The following is a 21,224-nucleotide window of genomic DNA, read 5'->3' as shown; positions in this document are numbered from 1 at the left end:
AAATTAGGGACCCTGACTCCCTCTTTCCAACTCCCCTACTTGCTTTATAACCATAGTCCATTAAATATTTTATTTAGCAGTCAAATATCCTTTTAAGTGATTTATTCTTGAAACTTAGGGAAGATAACTTGTTGGGACAATAAATCTGCCTCAACTGAGAGCAACCAAGACCCCTCCCAACTGAGTCAAGGACTCTGGGGAGACTTGTCTCCTCAACTTCCTCTTTCCAGGAAATTTTGGGATCCTCCAGACACCCTGATAGGCAAGACCTTCCTTAAACTCCCCATCTCCCTCTTACAACAGGGGATCCTCTTTTACCTGTGAAGCAACCCTTGTCAGCCTCACTCAGGAGAAAGGAAGGAGAGTAAGAGCCAGAACAACAAGATTCCTGTATCACTACACTCTGAAACCTTTCACAACATACTCTCTTTAGGACTTCACTGAAATAACATCAAGAGTATAGTGAACATATAATCATTACAGTGTATAATGTTCTTCTGGTTCTGTTCATTTTGCTTTGCATGAATTCCTGGAGGTTTTCCCAGTTATAAATCCTCCAGTTCATGACAAATTCTGCTCCAGCCTTTTACTTTGAATCTCTTTCTGTCATCCTGCTTCAAATGTGTTTCTTGTAAGCAACATATAGCAGGATTCTGGTTTTTAATTCACTCTGCTATCCACTTCCATTTTATGGGTGAGATCATTCCATTCACATTCAGGGTTATGATTACTAATTGTATATTTCCCTCCATCATAATATCCCCTTTAGATCCTTCTCTATTCTATTCCATTTCTCTCTGTTTTTCCTCACCAACATTTTGTTTTTTGTCCACTCCCCTACTTCCCCTTCCCTCCAATTACCTCTTCATTTGTCTTATTCCTTTTCTACTTCTCTGTAGAGTAAGATAAAATTCTATAACCCAATGAGTAGGATAAGATAGAATTCTATATCCCACTGTGTATACTTGTTTTTCCCTCTCTGAGTAAGTCACAATGAGAGTAAAATTAAACCACTGCCCATCACCAACCTTATTCTACCCTCTCTGTATTAATTTTTCACACCACTTTGTTACATAATTCACCCCATTCTATCTCTTCCTTCCTTTTTCTTTTAGTGCCTCATCTTTTTCATCCTTTTATTGATTTTTGACACATCATCCATATGCATACATATCATATAATACATACATATTATTCCATATCATCACATTTACATAAACATCATATTTTCATATATCATCATATGCAGTATATCATCATAATCAGCTTACTTTTCCACCCTTTTCTGAGTAAATTACTTCTATCTTCTCTACTACTAAGAGGAATTCGTGAGAATTATAGAATTCCTATTTTTATGTGGATATATAAATATTTTGATGATAATGAGTCCTTTAAATTTTCTCTTTCTTATTTATTTATTTTTTTGGCTTCTCTTGTGTCTCCTGTTTGGACTTCAGTTTCTTTGTTTAGGTCTGGCTTATTACTTTAGAATGCTTAAAATCTTCTATCTTACTGAATGCCAAATTTTTCCCCTGGAAGAATATACTCAATTTTTCTGCATAGGTGACTCTGGGTTATAAACCCAAATCTTTTGTCTTCCTGAATATCATATTCCACATATTTTGATCCTTTAATGTAGAAGCTGCTAGGTCTTGTGTTATACCGATTGTAGTTCCATGGTATTTGAATTATTTCTTTGTGGCTGATTAAAGTATTTTTTCCTTGATTTGGAGGCTCTTGAATTTAGCTATTACATTCCTGGAAGTTGTCAATTGAGGATTTCTTTCTGAAGTTGATTTTTGAAATCTTTCAATTTCAATTTTATTTTCTTGTTAGATCTCTGAGCAGTTATCTTTGATGATTTTTTGTAATGTAATATCCAAGATTTCTTCTTGATCATGGCTTTCAGGTAGTCCAACAATTCTCAGATAGTCTCTCCTAGATCTATTTTCTAAGTTAGTTGTTTTTTCAATGAGATTTTTCATGTTTTTCTCTTTTTTTCCCCCATTCATTCAATTCTACTTTATTTTTTCTTGATTTCTCATTAAATAATGAGTGATTATTTTATCCTTTTTTAAAAATTTAATTTAATTTAATTTTTTTGGTTACAATACTCTATTTCCCTCCTACCCCTCCAACCACCCTTCCTGCAGCCAACACGCTATTTCATTGGGTATTACTTGTGTACTTGATCAGAACCTATTTCCATGTTGTTGTTTGCACTAAGATGTTCATTTAGAGTCTACATCCCCAACCATATCCCATCAACCCATGAATTCAAGCAGTTGATTTTCTTCAGTGTTTTTACTCCCACAGTGTTTCCTCTGAATGTGGATAGTGGTTTTTCTTGTAGATTCCTCCAAGTTGTTCAGGATCACTGCATTGCCACTAATGGAGAAGACCATTACACTCTATTGTACCACAGTGTGTCAGTCTCTGTGTACAATGTTTTACTATTTCTGCTCCTCTCACTCTGCATCAATTCCTAAAGGTTGTTCCAGTCCCCATAGAATTCCTCAAATTTATTATTCCTTTGAGCACAATAGTATTCCATCGCCAACATACACCACAATTTGTTCAGTCATTCCCCAATCAAAGGGCATCCCCTCATTTTCCAATTTTTTGCATCACAAAGAACTCAGCTATGTATATTCTTGTACATGTCTTTTTCCTTATTATCTCTTTGGGGTACAAATCCAGCAGTGCTATGGCTGGATCAAAGGGCAGACAGTCTTTTAGCACCCTCTGGGTATAGTTCCAAATGGCCCTCCAGAATGGTTGGAAAAATTCACAACTCCACCACCAATGCATTAATATACAGACTTTGCCACACCCCCTCCAGCATTCACTACTTTCCTTTGCTGTCATGTTAACCAATCTTCTAGGTGTGAGGTGATACCTCAGAGTTGTTTTGATTTGCATTTCTCTCATTATAAGAAATTTAGAACACTTTTTCATGTGCTTATTAATAGTTTTGATTTCCTTAACTGAAAATTGCCTATTCATGTCCTTTACCCATTTATCAATTGGAGAATGGCTTGATTTTTTGTACAATTGGTGTAGTTCTTTATAAATTTGAGTAATTAGACCTTTGTCAGAGGTTTTTGTAATGAGGATTGTTTCCCAATTTGTTGTTTCCCTTCTAATTTTGGATGCATTAGTTTTGCTTGTACAAAAACTTTCTAATTTGATGTAATCAAAATTATTGATTTTATATTCTATGATTTTTTTTCTAGCTCTTGCTTGGTTTTAAAGTCTTTCCTTTCCCAAAGGTCTGAGTTTCTCTTGGTGTAGGGTGTGAGACATTCATCCAAACCTAATCTCTCCCATAGTGTCTTCCAATTATCCCAGCAGTTTTCATCAAATAGTGGGTGTTGGTCCCCAAAACTGGGATCTTTGGGCTTGTCATAGACTGTCTTGCTGAGGTCATTTACCCCAAGTCTATTCCACTGATCCTCCTTTCTGTTTCTTAGCCAGTACAAAATTGTTTTGATGAAGACTGCTTTATAGTATAGTTTGAGATCTGGGACTGCAAGTCCGCCTTCCTTTGCATTTTTCATGATTTCCCTGGATATCCTTGATCTTTTGTTCTTCCAAATGAACTTTATTATATTTTTTTCTAATTCAGTAAAAAAAGTTTTTTGGTAGTTCAATGGGTATGGCACTGAATAAGTAAATTAGTTTGGGCAGGATTGTCATTTTTATTATGTTAGCTCGTCCTACCCATGAGCAATCAATGTTTCTCCAATTGTTTAGATCTAATTTTAATTGTGTGGAGAATGTTTTGTAGTTGGGCTCATATAATTCCTGTGTTTGTCTTGGCAGATAGATTCCTAAATATTTTATATTGTCTAGGGTGATTTTAAATGGAATTTCTCTTTCTAATTCTTGCTGCTGAACTGGGTTGGAGATATATAGAAATGCTGATGACTTAATGCAGGTTTATTTTGTATCCTGCAACTTTGCTAAAGTTGTTGATTGTTTCAACTAGCTTTTTGGTTGATTCTGTAGAATTCATTAAGTAAACCATCATCTCATCAGCTAAGAGTGATAGCTTGGTCTCCTCATTGCCAATTTTAATACCTTCAATTTCTTTTTCTTCTCTAATTGCTACTGCTAGTGTTTCTAGTACAATGTTAAATAATAGAGGTGATAATGGGTATCCTTGTTTCACTCCTGATCTTATTGAGAAGGCTTCTAGTTTATCCCTATTGCAGATGATATTTGCTTATGGTTTTAGATATATATATATATATATTTTTTAGGAAAGGCCCTTCTATTCCTATACCAGAAAGTATAGGAATTCAATAGGAATGGGTGTTGTATTTTATCAAAGGCTTTTTCTGCATCTATTAAGATAATCATGTGATTTTTGTCAGTTTGTTTGTTAATATGATCAATTATGTGGATAGTTTTCCTAATATTGAACCATCCTTGCATTCCTGGTATGAATCCTACCTGGTCATAGTGAATAATCCTTGTGATGACTTGCTGGAGTCTTTTTGCTAGTATCCTCTTTAAGATTTTTGCATCTATATTCATTAGGAAGTTTGGGCTATAGTTTTCTTTCTCTGTTTTTGACCTACCTGGTTTTGGGATCAGTACCATATTTGTGTCGTAAAATGAATTCAGTATAACTCCTTCTTTGCTTATTCTGTCAAATAGTTTGTATAATATTGGGGTTAGTTGTTCTTTGAATGTTTGATAGAATTCATTTGTGAATCCATCTGGACCTGGGGATTTTTTCTTAGGGAGTTTTTTGATGGCCTGTTAAATTGCTTTTTCTGATATGGGATTGTTTAGGTAATCTATTTCTTCCTCTGTTAGTCTAGGCAAATCATATTTTTGTAAGTAATTATCTATATCACCTAGATTGCTAATATTTGTTGCCATATAATTGGGCATAATCATTTTAATGATTGCCTTAATTTCCTCTTCATTAGAGGTCAGGTCTCCTTTTTCATCTTGGATACTGTCAATTTGCTTTATTTCTTTCCTTTTTTTAAATTAGACTGACTAGTACTTTGTTTATTTTATTTGTTTTTTCAAAGTACCAGCTTCTAGTCTTATTTATTAAATCAATAGTTCTTTGACTTTCAATTTTATTAATTTCTCCTTTGAGTTTTAGGATCTCTAATTTAGTCTTCATCTGAGGATTTTTAATTTGTTCGCTTTCTAATTTTCTAATTTGCATGCCTAATTCATTGACCTCTGCCCTTCTTAATTTGTTAATATATGAACTTAAGGATATAATTTTCCCCTGAGTACTGCTTTGGCTGTATGCCATAGGTTTTGAAAGAATGTCTCATCATTGTCATTTTCTTCAATGACATTATTAATTGTTTCTATGGTTTCTTCTTTGACGAATTGGTTTTGGAGAATTGTATTTTTTAATTTCCAATTAATTTTTGCTTTACCTCTCCATGTATCCTTACTAATTATTATTTTCATTTCATTCTGATCTGAGGTTGCATTTATTATTTCTGCTCTTTTGTACTTGTTTGCAATGTTTTTATGCATTAGTGATTTTTATGAGCTGATTTTCCTCAGTTTTTAGTTCTCCTTTTTCATTTGACCCATTTCTTCTTGCATCCACTTTCATTTCGCTTCCCTACTTTTCCTCTGCATCTTAGTTGATTTTAGAAGTATTTTTGAGCTCTTCCAGATTCTTTGTCAAATTCATATTTTTCTTTCGAACTTTGCATATGTTTCCTTTGCTTTCACTGTCCCATTATGTATCCATATCTTGCTTTTTGTTTTCATAAAAATTATTTAGAGTCAGGTGCTTTTTTGTTGTTTGCTCATTTTTTCTATCTCATTATAGATAAGCTCTCTTTTCTGGGAAGCTGGGGTACCGTATTAAACTTCAATCCTTCCTTTATATCATTTTTAGCTCATTTTCTGGGTTTTTACTAGTTTCAGTTCTTGGAGACTGATGTGATGATCTGAGTCCTTAGAGCTCTGAAAGCCCCCTAGCCCTGCTGATTTAATTGACCCTTGAGATTCCAATGGCTTCCTAGGTGTGAATGTTATTACCTCTTTGAGTCAAATATGATGAGAGCTAGGTTAAAATTTTGCCAACAACCACCTCTCATTTTATCCTCCATTCCTTTTTTGTACATCTTTTATTTGAGATAAGTCACCTTACTCAATATCTTCCTTTTCTCTTCTCTCAGTTCAATCCTTTTTCTCATCTCCTAATTTTTATTTTTTTTGTATAACATCCCATCATAGATAATTCACACCTATATCTTCTCTCTTTGTATATTTCTCTTAATTGACTTAATATTGATAAAGTTCCCAAGAATTTAAAATATTATCTTCCTATATAAGAATATACACAGTTCCAGACTTATTGAATCAGTATTGTATAAGAGGGAAAGACCAAAAGCAATGGAAAGATTGAATTTGGAAGACTATCTCAAGAGAAGAGGAGATGGAACCCCAGCTGACACTGGGGGATGGTGTGGAACTTTCAAGCCAAGCTCAAAAAGGCAGCAGTTGGGGAATCAGGGGTTCTGTGCTCCATGAGCTAAGAGGAGAGGGAAGTACCCTTTGCTGTGAAGATGCACATTTTCTTAATCCTTTTGCCTGAGCAATAGAAGACCTTATCTTTCAACTGGTGACACTTTTAGGATAAAGACTTTTTCCCCTTAGGGGAAACTCAGAGCTTATTCTGAAGAAGACTCCCTGGTTCAGACCCCCAAGATCTATATAGGAAATAACTAGGGATTTCCTTTACCCTCTGTCCTCATTACTCTTCAACCCTTTATACCTAAATAAATAGACATCTTGATTTTTAATAGAGATTTCAGTCAGATTTAATGTATTAGGAGGGGAACTTCAAAGAACATCATTTAAAGAAGGAGGGTTGAGGGGAAATTTTACTTACCCTTTCAGTTCAGTCAGAACTGACTCCATTTGTTAACAGCACAACTTGGGGAAAGGGGAGGAAGGAAGTGGTGTTACCTTTTTTTTTTATTCTGTATTTATTCCTGTATTTATTCCCCAAGTAGCTGGCATCTTTGGTTCCTTCTCAATTTCCCCACTAATACAGTATGATTTCTCTTTCCTGTTTACCTTTTAGTGCTTCTCTTGAATATTTTGTTTGAATGTCAAATGTTCTAAGTAATTCTTTTTTATTAGAAATCCTTAAAATTTGCCTATTTCATTAAATGTCCATTTCTTTTCTGCTGGTACATTATGTTCATTTATTCTGGAAATGTAATTGTTGATAGGAATTCTCTTTCCTTGAAAATATCATATCCCACATTCTTTATAGTAGAAGGGGAAAAATCTTGTGTTATCTTTACTGTGTCTCCATCACATTTTAATTGTTTATTTTTGGCAGCCTCTAATATTTTCTCTATAACCTAGAGTTCTGGAATTTGGCTATAACATTCCTGGGATTATTCATCTGGGGGTCTCATTTTGAAGATGATTGGCAGATTATTTTTATTTTACCCTCTGATTCTAGGATATCTGGGTAATTTTCCTTGATATTTTTTTTAATTATCTTGAAATTCTGGTTCATTTTTAATCATATCTTTCAGGTAGTTGAATAATTTAAAATTATCTCTCTGTGAACGAATTTCTAGGTCAGTTGAATTTTTTTTTTCCTGTGGTGTATGTTGTGAGAGGTTTTTCTATGGACAGTTCCTGCTATATTGCTGCCTTTTCCTGGGAATAGGGCCTCTCTGCTGGCCTATATAATGGGGGAGGGTCTTGTTGCTGCAGGTCAATATCCCTGCTAATATACATTCTTCCCGGCCTGCTGCTGACTAACTTTGGATTGAGGCTTCTCAGCTGTGGGAGCAGAGCCTCACCTTTCCCCCATTTGGGTGCTGCTTAATCTGGCTCAGGGCACTACTAGTGACTGTGCTTCCCTCTAACTCTTAGAAGATTCAACTTCTCCTATTGATTCTCTGAGTTTTTCTGGGTAGGAGAATTGTTTCTACTCTAAATTTTTTAAATTGGTTTATAGGAGAATTTGGGAGAAATCAAGCAAGTTCAAACTTTACTCCACTATCTTGAAAACACAGGTCTATATTTTCATTCTTTTGACTTTGATTGTTTCTTGAAGTCTCATGGAGTCAATAGCTTGCATTTCACTATCCTAATTTTTAAGAAGTCTTTTTAAATTTTATCAGTTCTGCTTTTCAAGTTCTTTTCTTCAATGAATTATTGTATTTCCTTTTTCCATTTGACCTATTAATCTTTTAAAAAGAGTTTTTCTACAGTGAATTTATGTATCTACTTTTAATAATTCTGTTTAAAATTCTTTTAAGTGTTATTTTATTTAAGATATTATTTAAAATTTATAGTTAAAGTATTGTTTCCTTAGTATTTTTGTACTTCTTTTAACAAACCCTTAATTCTCTTTTCATAATTTTCTTACATCACTACCATTTCTTTTCCCAGTTTTCCTCTAATATTCACTTCTTTCTCAGAATTGTTTTTGGAATTGTGTCCTTTTAGCATTTTTCCTGGAGGCATGGCTATAAATGTTTTGCCATTGTTTTCTTCTGAGAACAATGCCTTGGTCCTCTCTACCAATGCAGTTGCTTTTGTGACAAGGAAATCACTTTAAAAGACTGATATATATTAATTTAAGGTCGCCAAGGAATTCAGCTATGTAATTCCTAAATGAAAACTCAAGTCAGCTGTCAACCTTTTATAGAGTTTAATTACAAACAGGAGGAAGAAAGGAATTAGAGATATAGAGAGAGAGGGAGAGAGAAAGGGGAGAGAAGGGAATAGGGCTTAAATACCCCTTCTGTTTAGGCTGGGCCAAAAGGCCCAAGCCCTTAGATAGCTGAGGCAAAGAAAGGAGATCAGTCCCTATTACTCACGTGACCAAAATGGAGAAACAGTCTCAGGGGCCTCCACCTCCAGCTTCCTTCAGAGCAACACAACCTCTCAGAGCCAAAAAACTCTCCAACCAACAACCACCGTCCTCAGACCCCTCTATCTTTAAGGAAACCATCCAAGTTCCCTCCCCTCAGTTCTCACATCTACCAATCACTGTCCATCATTTTCCCTGTGCCAATGGTGGCTCTAGCTTAACCCAGGACTGCCCAGAGGTCTGTGGCTTTGCACATGTCTGTTGAAGGTCATATTCTCAAATAATTAAATCTTGATCTTTTGCTACAGCCCTTCCTAAATCCTGTTACCCTGAGTAGGGTAGAGATTGGAATAATTAAATTTTGATCTATGCTGCAGCCCTTCCTAAATCCTGTTAGGACTGAGTAGGGTGGAGATTGCAATTTCCAAGACCTGGTTCTGTCATTCCAAGTATCTCCATTGTATCAATTCTAAAATCAATCATGACTCAAAGAACTTACTGTTCTATGCTTAAGCATAGGTCAAAGCCCTTTCCATTGTTCAGCAAAAGGTTTCTGTCCTAAAGTAATCTTAAGAAGGGAGGAGGATGAACATCCCATGCCAATGGGGTTCACATTATCAATAGGAAATTTTTCAAGTATGAAATTTCCCAATGGTGAAATTTCCATCATTTATAAGTCTAAGAAATTTTAAGGTTTACACTTTTTATAGCCAATTTCTTTTTTTTCCCCACTGTTGTTTGCTCATTTTTTCCAAACTGTATCTTAATTTTGATATCATTATTAAAATTGGGCTCTGTTCAACTGTGACTGGGGACACAACACACTAATCTTCAGGCATTTTTGTGTTTCTATTTCCAGATCTAATTCTGTCTGCAAGTTCTTGATACTTCCAAGGTGATGTTATCTGGTGAGAAGTGTGTTCACTACTTGCCTTATTTTTTTTTTTAATATATTTTATTTGATCATTTCCAAGCATTATTCGTTAAAGACATAGATCATTTTCTTTTCCTCCCCCCACCCCCCATAGCCGACGCGTAAGTCCACTGGGCATTAGATGTTTTCTTGATTTGAACCCATTGCTTTGTTGTTAGTATTTGCATTAGAGTGTTCATTTAAAGTCTATCCTCTGTCATGTCCCCTCAACCTCTGTATTCAGGCAGTTGCTTTTTCTCGGTGTTTCCACTCCCATAGTTTATCCTTTGCTTATGAATGGTGTTTTTTTTTCTCCTGGATCCCTGAAAGTTGTTCAGGGACATTACACTGCCCCTAATGTAGAAGTCCATTACGTTCGATTATACCACAGTGTATTAGTCTCTGTGTACAATGTTCTCCTGGTTCTGCTCCTCTCGCTCTGCATCACTTCCTGGAGGTTGTTCCAGTCTCCATGGAACTTCTCCACTTTATTATTCCTTTGAGCACAATAGTATTCCATCACCAACATATACCACAGTTTGTTCAGCCATTCCCCAATTGATGGGCATCCCCTCGTTTTCCAGTTTTGGGCCACCACAAAGAGCGCAGCTATGAATATTTTTGTACAAGTCTTTGTGTCCATTATCTCTTTGGGGTACAGACCCAGCAGTGCTATGGCTGGGTCAAAGGGTAGATATTCTTTTGTCGCCCTTTGGGCATAGTTCCAAATTGCCCTCCAGAATGGTTGGATCAGTTCACAGCTCCACCAGCAATGAATTAATGTCCCTACTTTGCCACATCCCCTCCAGCATTCATTACTTTCCTTTGCTGTTATGTTAGCCAATCTGCTAGGTGTGAGGTGATACCTCAGAGTTGTTTTGATTTGCATCTCTCTGATTATAAGAGATGTAGAACACTTCTTCATGTGCTTGTTAATAGTTTTGATTTCTTTATCTGAGAACTGCCTATCCATTTCCCTTGCCCATTTATCAATTGGAGAATGGCTTGATTTTTTGTACAATTGATTTAGCTCATTATAAATATGAGTAATTAAACCTTTGTCAGAGGTTTCTATGAAGATTTTTTCCCAATTTGTTGTTTTCCTTCTGATTTTAGTTATATTGGTTTTGTTTGTACAAAAGCTTTTTAGTTTGATGTAGTCAAAATTATTTATTTTACATTTTGTGATTCTTTCTATATCTTGCTTGGTTTTAAAGCCTTTCCTCTCCCAAAGGTCTGACCACTACTTGCCTTATTGCACTCGAGTATTTACCCTGGATGAGCCTCTTTCTCACTTGGAACTGTGACCAGGGCACCTGCTTCCTTATGTCATACCACACGTCTCTTCTCATCCTTGAAAATGCTACCCAGAATTGCACATAGGTGAAAGAGTTGCAAATTAGTACTAATTTTACCCAATGTCGTCAAAAGTCTCCAGTAATCTTATGGCCAGCTGTCTGAGTCTCTTATGGTTTCTGTACTGAGGGCTTTTGATACTGTTGCTACTACCACTATCCTGTCTGCTTCTAAGACCTACTGCTCCCACTCTCTGGTGAGTCCCCAACCCCATGTCACAAACCTCCTGCTCTAAACTCCTAAGCTATTTTGTCTGCAGAAAATGCCCCACTGACTTTTCCTGGGTTCTCATTACCTCCATTATTTTTTATGGAGTCATGTGTATGTTATTTAGAGAGGAAAGTCTGGGCAAGTTCATTTGGGTTTCTTTCTGCACTCTGCTATTTTAGTTCTGCCCTTCAGAGTCTTTTCAATGTGAGAAGTAGTTCAGGGTACAGTAAGCTTCAAAGATAAAGAGATGTCTATGTATGTTTGACAAAGTTGTTGGGAGGGCCACCTAGGTGTCTCAATGGATAAAGAGTCAGGACAAAATGAGAGACCCAGGGTCCCAATCTGGTCTCAGATTCTTCCTAGCTGGGCAAGTCACTTTCCCATTGTTCACCCTTATGACTCCTCTGCCCTGGAACCAATGCATAGTATTAATTCCAAAAAAGATGATTAGAGTTTAAAAAAAGAAATAAAAAGGAAAACCCCTGGGGAGATTAGTTGATATTATAGACTAGAAAGGGATTTTGTAACAAGAAAGTCCAATGATAGATTTTTATTAGCTAATGAGAATGATAAATTGATATATCATTTAAAAATGAAGCCACTATTTTGATACTCATTGTCAGAGTAATTAAGTAATGGGATTAGCTTCAGGAACCTGAGTTCAAATGCAACCTCAGATATTTACTCACTTGTAGACAATTGTAGACACATTGCTTGCCCTATCTCTATTTCTGTAAAATGGAGATTATAATAACACATACATTCCTGTACTCCTGTGAAGATCAAATGAGATAATATAGTATAAACACAACACAGAACTTGGAATTTAGCACTTAATAAGTTGGCCTTTCCTTCCTTCGTTCCTTCGTTCCTTCTTTCCTTTCTTTCTCTTTCCCTCCTTCCTTAAAATATCAGCACATATAAATATATATTATCAATTTAGCAGAAACTATCAATTTAGGACCAGTTCATTGTAATGGTGAGGTTAAAAAAGTAAAAATAAAAATCTAAATTTTAAAATAATCTTTTAGATATGAATTTCAAAATCAATGTAAAAATTGATGAAAGTAAGGAAATGTAGTATTGTGTAAATACTGGATTTGGAGATCAAAAACATAGATTTGAATATGAACTCTGTCACTTAAAATATCTGATTTTTTGTAAGTTAACTAATCTCTTTCATTCTCAATTTCCTCACCACTACAATGAGAGGGCTGAAGGAGATGACTTGTAATCTCCTTCCACCTCTAAATTTGTGTTCCTATGATCTCATGCATGAAAAATAATGATTTAGAAGAGTTGGTATAAAGATATGTCATTTTTAGTTCTTGGGATAAGGGGCCCATTAGGGTATCATCTGGAGGGCAAGTTCCCATAATATCAATCTGTTTCTTCATTATTGTGTAGAAGGGGAAAATAAGCATGCATATTTTAGTGAAATTATATTAAAATTTAGCAAAAAATATTCTATCTGTTCTGTGCATTATGAAAAGGCTGAAAGGATTTTTATTTTATTTATAAACAGAACACTTTATAGCAGCCAATGTATAAAGAAGTAGTTGTTTACTTCTTAAAGCTTATGTTTCCATGACAATCACTGGCCAGTTAGATAGGTATCAGAATGATCAAATGGTCTCTAGGGATAAGGAAAGGCCTTGGGCAACCATTTACCTTACCATATAAAAACCTTTCTTATAAAATTAAACAAAGGGTGAATTGCATTGAATTGTGCTACCTTTGGTTTGTTTTTCTTCTTTTTACCCACTTGAAACTCAATAAGATATCCTGTATGAAAGCATTAAGGCTGATTTCATTTGTAATTTGAAGAATATCCATATTATAGATTATTAAATTAACGACAATCTAACCTTGAAAACACCTCTATTTGCTGAAAAAGAAACACTCCATCACCTGTTTTGATTCATTAATGTATCATTTAATGTGGTATGACACATGTTTAGTGGTTATAATTACATTATGGCCTTCCTATTACATCTGCTCTGCTCCAAGTTTCTGTCACCACAAGTCTAATTTTCAATATAGAGCAAACCACTGCACTCTTTCCTTATTAGTGTCATCTTTAATGTAGCAGAGAGGTTGAACCATTACTTGGCACTGAGAGTTTAACAGCAATTAACCTCTGCTCTGTCCCCAGGGAGAAGTACATCAGCAACTTGCCAAAACACTGTAAACAAGCTAGCCGAGATCAATGTGCAACCATGCTGGCTGCAGAGCACCAAGTGTATTAATTTAAGATTGATATATGAAAAAGAAGAAAATCCTCGGCATGAAATTCACCTGAGGCATTCCCCACACCAAGATGGAAACATTTCTTCACAAGTATTAGAAAAAAAAATTAAAACCCCTTTTTTTCCCCTCTTGGTTCATAAATATACTGCTTGTTTATCTTGCTTGCTGAAAGAAAATACAGAATTAAGTATTCCATATAACATGAATTCATAATGAGTAGTGAAATATATGAACATTATACTCAATGAAGTTAAAGGACAAATTAAAAAACCACCAAAACATTGTTTTGAAATATTTTAGTTATATTATTCGTCTGAACAACATAGTGAGCCCAGCATAAAATACACAAACAAACAAACAAACAAAAGGTATATTTTCTTTATCCCAAATAAAAGAAGTGGTTTTTTTTTGTCCATGATCAGAGCCTCTGAACTGGGGACTAAGTCCATCCCTAGGGAAGCTGGTTCAAAGGTTTTTTTAGAGAGCATGGCATGGATATATTCTCTTTTTTGCACATTTGGGTTTAAGTTAATCTGCTTGTGAGCTTTGAGTAGAGAAGTTATTTGTACATAATGTTGCTGGAATGAGGAGCATTATAAAATCTAGGGGGCACTTGAAAATATTATTTGGGTTATGTTAGAAGTTGAGGTTGTTATTTTGTTGAGAGACTAAAGGCGTGAAATAAAAGTATCCAGGAAACCCCACATCTAAGTTTTTAGGTAGATTAAAAATTTTTCTTATAGTTGTTTGTATGCAGTCTATGTTTTTGTGCTTATTCCAGATTGGCACTATGTATGACTATAGTCTCTGTCATAAGAATGATTCCAAAATATGAATTCTATACATGATTAGAACCTAGACTTTCCTCTAGATTGAAAAGTATATCACGTGAGGCATTTTGCTGTTTTTTTAGTTGTATTTCAATATTGCTAGTGCTCAGAATCATAGGAATTAAGATTTAGAAAAATATTCAGTACCAAATAGTTTTCATTACACCTAAAAAAAAGAATGTCAAATTACGTGAAGATGGTGGTATGCTATGATGCCCGGATGTCTGGCAAATAAATATTCCAAAAAAAGGTTCTTAAATGTACCAGGAAGGGAAAAAGTGACAAAGAAACCACCATAGCCCCTCAAGAAAATCAGTTATAAACTTATTCATTTAATCCAACAATGTAAGAAACATGCACATAACCCAGGAGAAGTTCAGGGCGGATACTAGCTGGAGCAAATGGAAAACAAAAGAAGTCAGATGCAAAAATAGGAGATGGGGTGACTGCATTGTCCTGAGTGAGGCAATTCCATGTAATCCAGAGCAAGAGACAGAAACAGAGTCATTTTAATGCAACATAGTCTGGATCCCTCATCTAGGAAGTCCCAAGCCCAACGCAGAATCCAGAAACTTATGTCCTAAACTAGAAAAAAAGGATAAACTATTACTACAGAAGGCACAGTCTAGATTTAGGTACTAAGATCAGGATGAAGCAGGGACTATCCAAATGATCCATAAGTCTCATTTTGACCCCAATCCAAAAACAAAGGGCAGGGAAAACAAATAAAAATGGAAAGGGACAAACACAATGAAGAAATAATAGACTGAAAAAAATCCAAAATTAAATGTAGAAGAGAGTAAGTTGACAAGAAGTACATTAAGAACCTAAAAAAAGAAAGTTCTTGAAAGGAGAACTGCATAAGTACCTTGAAGCTTTGAAATAGTACTAATACAATAGACATTGGCAAAGACATAATGGGAAGATTTAATAATAATAATAATAAAAGATAATACTATAGTGCTTATTAAGTATCATGCACTATACTAAAAGCTTTGCAATTATTATCTCATTTAATTCTCATAAGACCCTGAGGAGGAAGGCACTAATATTATCCCTATTTTATGGATGAAGAGACTAAGAAATGACCCAAGGGGGCAGCTGGGTAGCTCAGTAGATTGAGAGCCAGGCCTGGAGACGGGAGGTCCTAGGTTCAAATCTGGCCTCAGACACTTCCCAGCTGTGTGACCCTGGGCAAGTCACTTGACCCCCATTGCCTAGCCCTTACCACTCTTCTGCCTTGGAGCCAATACACAGTATTGACTCCAAGACGGAAGGTAAGGGTTTTAAAAAAAAAGAAATTACCCAAGGTCAGAAATAATTAGTGTATAAGGCCATATTTGAGCTCAGATATTCCTAACAACAGGCCTAGTGTTCGATCTACTGTGTCACTTACCTATCCCAAAGTAGAAAGTACCCAAAGAGAGTGGTAAAAGTGCCTCAAGAATAGAACTACCTGAGGACCTAGGATCTAAAGAGTATATAAACCCCAGAACTGATGTTGTCTGGGGGACAACCTCTCCATCCATGTTGTCCCCATGGGGGAACAGCCTTTCCTTTCATGTTGTCCTCCCAGGGAACTGCTCCCCATCTTGCTGTTCCACCTTGCTATCCTCCTGGCCATTCTCAACATTACTCTCTAAATTAATAAATCTCTTTTTGTTTAAAAAAAAAAAGAATAGAACTACCTGATAATTTGAATATGACAAAAGAAAACAAGGCCCCCATAAGACAAAAAATAAAATATTAAAAATAAAACCAAAAGGTTAAAAAGAGAGGAAATATAAGATGTATAATATCCAACCAAACTATCAAGAAAATAAGTCAATGAGAAATAATCTAGAAATCATTGGACTACCTGAAATTGAGAAAAAATATTATATTTCAAAAATATTAAATTAAAATTGTCTATTTTCAAACCAGAAGCAAAAAAAAATTAAAAAGATAACACTAAACATTTCTTGAAAGAAACCCCAAAATGAAAACTACCAGGGATGACAGAGATAAAATTAAGAGTGCATAGATCAAATAAAAAAAATCCTTCAAGTAGCCCAAAAGAAAAAGTTCCTTTATTAAGGGACTATAGTCAAGGTCACATAAGACTGTCACTGCCACTTAAAATATGGGAGTGCTAGGAATATGATATTCTAAAAAGGAAAATGTAAAGGCTTAAAATTTTAAAAAAATCTATCCGTGACAATATATTTTCCTATTGAGTAAATGATAGATCAATAATTAGAGTTCTAAGAATTCATGATATAAAGTTAAAGACTGAAATATCAACTTAAAAGACAACAGAAATATTAAAAGATATGAACATCTGATTAATTAGAAGTGTCTATATAATTTTGAATTGTTAAACGCCAGGGCCACATGCTTCTACCAAGTACTTCCAGGGAGTCTCTTTTAGGCCCAGGGGCAAGAAGCCACTTCTCTGAGCTGGACCTGGGGTCAAAAAGTGTTTTCTTCTATTTTTACTCCAATGGATGAAAGATTTTCAGGATTAAAGGGGAAGTTTTAGTTGCTCCTGCTCCTGCTGACTGCTCTCCCTACTAGAGACACTTAGAGTTTGGAAAGGCCTTAAAGAATTTTGGACTCCCAGATGGAAGCGTATAGGGGTTGGGGTGCTTCCCCCTGAGGCAAGGAGCAGGTAGGTGGGGGGAAGCTTCTCCTCAGGTGGAGTCCTGAGGGCCTGCTAATTGTTGCTTAAGAAAAAAACACCCAGTTTACAGGCAGCAGTAAGCAATTGCCTGTAATTCAGCTGTTTTCAGTATAAGGGGGAAAAGAAAAAAAAATTTAGGACTTACCCTTTGTGCAGCAAACAGATCAGCAGCTGTAGATTTTTAACTCCAGAATTAACTACTAAAAGCTGACTGAGGGAAAGTTTAGAGATAGTAAAAGATGGAGGGAATTATCAGGAGATTGAGGGTATTAGTCAAATCTTTGTGGTTCACCAATTAATGTAAGAGTTTAAATTTAGATTTTTTACTAAATATGAGAGTTATAAAATGATATTGTGGTCACAAATTTAAAATATTATAGCTTAAGTCAAAATGACTTTTAGCAGTTTTGTTTTGTTTTTTACAATTTAGCAGTTTTTATTTACAAAGAGGTGGAAAGAGTGAAAGTGGAAAAATGAAGATTAGGGACAGAGCCTTAACAAGTCTACCTGCCCTTCTCAGGTGAAGTCAGGTTCAGCCCCTGAAGGGACTTCCCCAAATCCAATCTCCACTTGGATTTCCTGGTAGTGTCTTCAGCCAGAGTTCCACCTCCAAAGCCTCCTCCAAAGCCAAGGCAGGAATCTCAGCCACTCTCCCAGCAAGTCAAAGCAGAATCCATGGAAAAGGACTCCTTCAAGCCAGGAAATGAATCTCTGGAACCAATCTCTCCATATGCCAGGAAAGGAATCTCTAGAACCAATCTCTCTAACCCCCAGGAAAGGAATGAAAGCTAGACCATGCTGGTCACTTCTTTTATTCTTCTTTTTCCAGGCCACTTCCTATCACTTCCTGTTGCTTCTCCTTCACAGAAACCAATGGCAGTCTTTCAATTTGCCTAGCTCTGCCCAAGGGTGGGGGGCAGTGGCCTTTGGAGGTGTGAACTTGTGAACTCTCATACTTCATGGTAAGCAGAGGTACTTTAAGTTCTTGATTTGATTAGCTAAAAATAGACAAAAGGAGAGTTAATCCTATCTTTATACATAATAACAAGAAACTGGAGATACCTTAAACAAATTAGGGGATCATGGAAAAGTTTACCGGTCAGAGTTATGGATAAGGAAAGAATTTATGACCAAACAAGACATAGACATTACAAAAAATATAATTGATAATCTTTGTCTTTGAAAAAGGCCACATTTCTCAAATGTACAGGGAATTGAGACAAATGTATAAGTATACAAAATATTCTCCATTTGATAAATGGTCAAAGTATATGTACAGGCAGTTCCCAAATGAAGAAATTAAAACTATCTATAGTCATATAAGGAATGTTCCAAATCACTATTTGTTAGAGAAATGCAACTTAAAACAACCCTTAAGATACTATTTCATACCAAATGAATGATTAATGTGATCAAATAGGAAAGTGACAAAAGTTGAAGGGGATGTGGGAAAAGGTACGCTAGGTGGAACATACAGAAAGAAACATACCCTTTGACCTAACAATATTACTTTTGGGCTGTATCCCAAAGAGATCAAAGATAAGGAAAAAGGACCTACTTATGCAAAATATTTTAGCAGCTTTTTTTGTAGCAACAAAGAATTGCAAACTAAGAGGGTATCCATCAGTTGGGGACTGACCACATAATCGGTTCTATATGATTGTAATGGAAAACTATTGAGCCATACAAAATGATGAATAGGATGAGTTTTAAAAAAGCCCTGGACAGACTTATATGAACTGATCCAAAGTGATGTAAGTAAAACAAGGAGAACAGTGTATATAGTAACATAAATATTTCTAGAAGGATCAACTATGAAGGACTAACCTCAAGGTTCTCATGACTTAAAACAAGAAGCTATCTGTAGCCAAAAAGGGAACTGTTAGAATTTAATGTTAGATCAAAGAATGCCATCCTTCACTCTATTTCTTCATTAAAATTTTATTGTATATGTAATATGTGCCTTCAATCATGACATGAAGAATATGAAAATATGTATTCCATTAAAATATATATCACCTATATCAGGGTATATACCACCTTGGGGAGATAGGGTGTCAGGGATTATTTCTATGTGTAATGGAAAAAATAAAATTCAATTAAAAAATTCATAGAGTTAAAAAAATTAAGTGTGGTTTGGTATTATGATCTACAATGAAAACTGGAAGGAAGAAAGTAGATATTTGGTGAGGAAATGAACCCTCACATTTAGAGATACGACTTACCATGATCAAAACAATTGATCTACACAAATCAACAAATGAATTTTCAATAAAACTCAATATTATCACCTGAGCCAACACTATTTCACAGTAGTATTGACATACAAGTAACTGATATTTCCCAGGTTATGATTACAATATGGCAGTGCTTTGTGCCATAAGAGAGCTCACCTAAATGGAGGAACAGAGGAAAAGGAGGTAGGACATCTTTGTGTGACTATGTGAAAATACAGTGTGATAAACTATGAGTGATAAAAAGAAAGACTTTCAAATATAAAAAGGAAAATATAAAAGGAAAGAAAATTTAAATAGTACAAAACTATTTTTATTATCTACCAGAAACCAAAGGAAGAAATAGAATAACATGTCAAGAAAAATAATTCAACAATACTGTGAATTTCTCTTAAATCTGAGCTCAATCAGAAATGAGAAGAAATGGCTGTTCAATTAAAAAAAAGTTCAAAACTTTCCTGTAAATAAAACCACAATTGAAGAAATTATTTGTCTCCCAAATATGCCAGACCAAAGAAAATTAAAAATTAACAAGGACAGTAACCAAGGACAGTAGCAATAAAATAACAAAGAACAACAATTTAGAAATTTATTTCACCATGTAAATAAGAAGCCAAGGGTGAAAGCAGAAGTCAAATAAAAGTAATGGTAAGCAACTATACACTAAACAACAGCAATAACACAAAGTAAAAGTAAAAAAAAAATATAACAATGAAGTAGGACTCAAATGAAGAGATATGAGAAGAGATCTTTCTTTATCTACCCTTTCAGAGAGGTAGGAGGTCCTCAGATATTATATATTGTCCCTGTTTTAAGGCATTGTCAATATATTCATTAGCTGTGTTGACTTTTTTCCTTCTGTGAAAATAGTATTTATAATATAGAATGACTTTCTTAGGAGTAGAAAAGGATAGATATTTAAGATAAGTATAATGATGTAAGAAACAGATGAAAATAATAACATTTTATAAAAGTGATAGGAAAGAACAAGTTTGAAATACCATTGACAAAACATCAAACTTAAAGCTGATTTTTTGGGGGGAACACATAAAAAAGGAAAGAAAGAGATGCTAGGAAATATGAGCTTTTATCTCCAATCAAATGAAGCACTAAGGGTAAAGAGGAAATAACTCCTGCATTTTCTCAAGAAGAAGAAAACCAAGAAAAATAGATGGTATGTCCAGAATAGGGAATGGAAAAACTGAGAGAAAGGTGGAGAGAAATTTAGTTGCAGTGGTAGGAAGGGGTACCACTGATGAATGTTCCCATGAGAGAAAGAAATATATTCTAATATAAGGAGGGATTTGAATGACAGGAATTTGGTATTTAGATAAACCATTCATTTTGATCTAGGAGAAAGAGAATTAGAATTCTTGAAGATCAATAATGCCCAGCAGGAAATGGTGAAACAAATGGGAAAAATTACCAAGAACATAACAAAATTCAATAATGGAGAGAACAATTAAGCATATACTGAAATTTTTACCTTGGACATTATTCTCTCAATAATCTATAGTATTTGTATTTTAAGATTGAGGCACACCAGATGAATGAAGGGCCAGAGGACAACATCTAGAAAACAGTGTTAAACCTTAAAAGAAGGAATCTCAAAAACTGTTTAGGAAAAAAAAAAGATGGAATCTAAAATAGATACCTTATAAGCTTTAATTTGATGAGAAATATAAAAACTTTAAATCTCTCAATAAGTATAAAGACCATCAATAGCACAATAGGGCAAGTATAAAGTGGAAAAAATAAGAAAAGGAGGGAATAAAATATTTTTTAGAAAAAGTGTGCAGAAAGGGAAAGTAAAAAAAAAATTAGAGCTGATAAGCACAATTGAAAATGGAGGGAAGGAAAATTTTATTTGTTTACTTAACTGAGACAAGATTAGACAACTTAAACAACTAGATAAATGCAAAAT

Source organism: Monodelphis domestica, chromosome 5 (genome assembly GCF_027887165.1).
Source record: "Monodelphis domestica isolate mMonDom1 chromosome 5, mMonDom1.pri, whole genome shotgun sequence".
In the NCBI taxonomy this organism is placed as follows: domain Eukaryota; kingdom Metazoa; phylum Chordata; class Mammalia; order Didelphimorphia; family Didelphidae; genus Monodelphis; species Monodelphis domestica.
The sequence above is the reverse complement of the archived record's forward strand: the minus strand, read 5'-3'. Positions refer to the sequence as shown.